Source organism: Rhinopithecus bieti, unplaced genomic scaffold, assembly GCF_001698545.2.
Source record: "Rhinopithecus bieti isolate Rb0 unplaced genomic scaffold, ASM169854v2 scaffold_26106, whole genome shotgun sequence".
In the NCBI taxonomy this organism is placed as follows: Eukaryota; Metazoa; Chordata; class Mammalia; order Primates; family Cercopithecidae; genus Rhinopithecus; species Rhinopithecus bieti.
In genome coordinates, this window is record NW_016811748.1 from 194,720 (window position 1) to 199,251 (window position 4,532).

Sequence of the window (4,532 nt, forward strand, 5' to 3'; positions counted from 1 at the left end):
AGATCATGATGGGTTTTGGGGATGATTCGTGTTATTCAGTTCACACATAAAGCAGGCAATGTTGTCCAGGCGCAGTGAGTCACACCTGTAATCCCAGAACTTTAGGAGGCCATGGCAGGAGGATCACATGAGGCCAGGAGTTTGGGACCAGCCTGGGCAACACAGCTAGACCCCATCTCCATAGAAAATAGAAAAGCCACAATTCCCACCGTCAGTGGTGCGCACCTGCAGTCCCAGTTACTTGGAAGGCTGAGGCAGGGGAGGATCGCTTAAGCCCAAGAGTTGGAGGAGCTATGATGGCACCACTGCACTCCTCCCTAGGTGACAGAGTGAGACCCCGTCTCAATTTTAAAAGCAACAGCAAAAGCACACAATGTCAGAACTGAAACAGCCTCACAGAAGTCCAGAAAAAGGCAAGTTGGGAGTCACAAGCTCATACCAGCCGGAATTCAGCCCTTCCAGATGCCGCCAGTGGCTCTGGATGGAGGTGAAGTCAGGTGGAGATGCCCTTACTCCTTTCCTAGCTCTCTCTTCCCCAGAAGCAACCTTCCCAGCGCCCCCTTCACCTCTCTGTTTCTGAGGGTGTAGATGAGAGGATTGAGGAGGGGGGTGACAATGTTGTAGAAGAGCGTGAGGAACTTGCCCTGGTCCTGGGAGAAGCTGGCTCCTGGTTGCATGTACATGTAGATGATGTTTCCATAGAAAAGGGAGACCACGGTGAGATGGGAGCCGCAGGTGCTGAAGGCCTTCTGCCTTCCTGATGCTGACCGAATTCATAACACAGCCCTCACAATGCAGCTGTAAGAGGGCAGGATAAACACCAAGGGGGACAGCACAACGCCCACCGCCAGGACAAACACGGTGCCTTCGACGGCCACAGTGCTGACGCAGGCCGTCCAGATCAGGGCGGGCATCTCACACAGGAAGTGGTCCACCTCGTGGCACCCACAGCGGGGTAAGCTCAGGGTCACGGGAGACATGGCCAAGGAGTTGGCCACCCCACAGCCCCAGGCCACTGACACCAAGGCCCGGCAGAGCCTGGGGTTCATGATCACCATGTAGTGCAGGGGCTTGCAGATAGCCACAAACCGGTCATAGGCCATGACGGCCAGGAGACTCCACACCACCCAGACCCAGGAACAGGAAGAGCTGGACGGCACAGCCCGTGTAGCTGATGGTCTTGTCACGTCCATTAAGGTTGTAGAGCAGCTGGGGGATGGAGCTGGTGGTGAAACTGAGGTCCAGGAAGGAGAGGTGGGTGAGGAAGAAGTACATGGGGGTGTGGAGGTGGGGGTCCAGCCGGGACACCAGGATGATGGTGGTGTTGCCCACGAGGGTCAGGAGGTATGCGATCAGGATGACCACAAAGAGGATCCTCTCCAGATGGGGTCAGTCAGAGAACCCCAGCAGGACGAAATGGGTTTGGGTGCTGCCATTGGTTCCATCCATCTCTACTGCAGCTGAATAGAAATATCAATCCTAATAATAATAACGCTGATATTAAGGGAGAACTTATTAGAAGTTAAGCATTCTTCTCTGCTTTTTATATTTATTTTATTAATTTGACCCCAACACAAGCTAAGCATTCTTCTATGCTTCTTTTTTCTTTTTTTTCTGAGATGGAATCTGGCTCTGTTGCCCAGGCTGGAGTGCAGTGGTGCGATCTCGGCTCACTGCAACCTTCGCCTCCCAGATTCAATCCATTCTCCTGCCTCAGCCTCCCAAGTAGCTAGGATTACAGGTGCCACCACCATGCCCGGCTAATTTTTTGTATTTTTAGTAGAGATGGGGTTTCACATGTTGGCCAGGCTGGTCTTGAACTCCTGACCTTGTGATCCACCCACCTTGGCCTCCCAAAGTGCTGGGATTACAGGTGTGAGCCACTGTGCCTGGCCTCTCTTCTATGCTTTTTGTATTTATTTTATTCATTTAACTCCAACAGAAGCTAAGCATTCTTCTATGCTTTTTATGTGTATTCTATTCATGTAACCCCAACAGTTATATGGAGTTGCACTATTATTATTAGCTCCCAACTTATAGAAAAGGAAGCTGAAACACATGTATGTTGAGCAAACTGTCATATGTAGGAAGACGCAGAGCTGATTCTGAACCCTAGCAACGTGGCTGAGAGTGTGCATTCTTAACCACTATTAGTACTGCCTCTAAATCCAATGAAGTGAAGACAAATCCTGCTGTGGCTGAATGATGAATTTTTCTGGAGACTCCAGTCCCTAAGCTCCTGCCAAAAACCTCAAGGACTCAACATGGAGCCTCAGAATAATCCATCAATAGTATTTAGGAAATATTCATTACACACAGAGTACTTTATCTATTACTGGTCTCAAAGAAACACCTCATTCATTGGGTTATCATTTCTGAGGTAATTTTTAAAATACCTTAGTAGATAAATAACGTAAGAGACAAGCAAAATACACATAAAATCTCTTTCTCTCTCTCTCTTTTAATTGGGCCTGGTATTGAAGAAATAGAGTGTATGAGTTTTTCTTCCAAAGTACTATATACCGCTTGAGAGGATAAAACAGCTTGAAAAAACTTTGTAACAGATATTATAACTGTAATGCAATAATTCACGCATATGTACAGAAAACTCTTATCACATTCTAATTCCAGTATCACATCATATTCAAAGCAAAGCGTATTTGATGAGACAAACCACAAGTCTTACAGATGGATATAGAGAGACTCGGTCCATCCTGGTGTTTGGGTGATGGACGCATTAAAAGCCAAGACTTCGCCACTATGCAATACGTGCAGCTAAAAAGCAGTACTCCCAAATTAATATAAATAAATATAAATATGTACGAGCAGCTAAAAAGCAGTACTCCCAAATTAATATAAATATAAATATGTATGAGCAGCTAAAAAGCAGTACTCCCAAATTAATATAAACAAATATAAATATGTGTGAGCAGCTAAAAAGTAGTACTCCCAAATTAATATAAATAAATATAAATATGTATGAGCAGCTAAAAAGCAGTACTCCCAAATTAATACAAATAAAAATAAATCCAAACATGCAGGTAACAAAACAGTACTCCCAAACTAAGACAANAAACAAATATAAATATGTGTGAGCAGCTAAAAGTAGTACTCCCAAATTAATATAAATAAATATAAATATGTATGAGCAGCTAAAAGCAGTACTCCCAAATTAATACAAATAAAATAAATCCAAACATGCAGGTAACAAAACAGTACTCCCAAACTAAGACAAATAAAAATACACACATACATTTTGGGCTATCACTCCAAACTATTCCGCATTATCCCTAGGTCAACAAGAGTAAATTATAAGATCTCAGCAAGCTCATTTGCCTTTTCATAGTTTTCTCATCTAAAATGGTAACAATCAAACCTACCCTACTTAGTTTACAGATATGCTTTGAGATTTTAAATATGAAATATAAATATATAAAACATATAAAAGTTTAGTGGGTGTAAAGGTTTCTACATATGTTAAAAAAAAAAAAAAGGTGATGTGTCATGCAAACACAGAATAGGAACATAAGCCCATAAGTCTAGCCAGAGAAATCCAGAAGAAAAAAAGCCTACTGAAGAGAAACCATCTTATCTTCTATCTCATCAAGCTTTGAAAATACAATAACTATATCATGATAACTGACAAGGCATTTGTGGCAGGAAGGGAGTGTGGGCCCCATCTTTATTCCTTACACCAAAAATATTAAAATTATGAATTATATATTTAAATATTTCAAAATACAACTACTATCAGAAAGCGTGATATTTTCCTTTTTTTCCCAATCATCTTGAATAAGTATACATCATAAGCCAAGCTGCAATTCCCAAAAGTTAAAAAGCAAAACACAGATAAATTGTGTTACCTATTTAGAAAAATCTACACTCTTAAGAAACACTATTGGCCGGGTGCGGTGGCTCACGTCTGTAATCCCAGCACTTTGGGAGGCCGAGATGGGTGGATCACCTGAGGTCAGGAGTTCACAACTAGTCTGGCCAACACAATGAAACCCCTTCCCTATTAAACATACAAAAATTACACGGTGTGGTGGTGCATGCCTGTAGTCCCAGCCACTCTCGAGGCTGAGGCAGGAGAATGGCGTGAACCCGGGAGGCGGAGGTTGCAGTGAGTCGAGATGGCGCCACTGCACTCCAGCCTGGGCGACAGAGCAAGACTCCATCTCAAAAACAAAACAAAATAAAACAAAACAAAAAAGAAACACTACTAGCAAACTCTAAAAAATAATGACAAGAGTAGAAAAATTCAGGAAGACAACCGAAGGCTACCTTGCTTAATTTTTTTTCTCAAAAAATTGGCAAGAAAAACATGTAGCAAAAGAAAATATGTAATGACTTGAACAAACAGTTCACAGGAAAATGGTTTATCAGCAAGTGATATAAACATTAGAAATATTTTCACTGATGATTGAAGTTATAAAAATTTAAATATAAAGATATTTGCCCTGTAATCCCAGCACTTTGGGAGGCCGAGACAGGCGGATCACGAGGTCAGGAGATCGAGACCATCCTGGCTG

At 42.7% G+C, this 4,532-nt stretch overlaps 1 pseudogene; it reads right to left on the minus strand.

The window, feature by feature from the left end:
• Window positions 1-331: 331 nt before the first annotated feature.
• On the minus strand, window positions 332-1,449 carry LOC108544040 (olfactory receptor 2W3-like; annotated as a pseudogene).
• Between the last annotated feature and the right edge of the window lie 3,083 nt (window positions 1,450-4,532).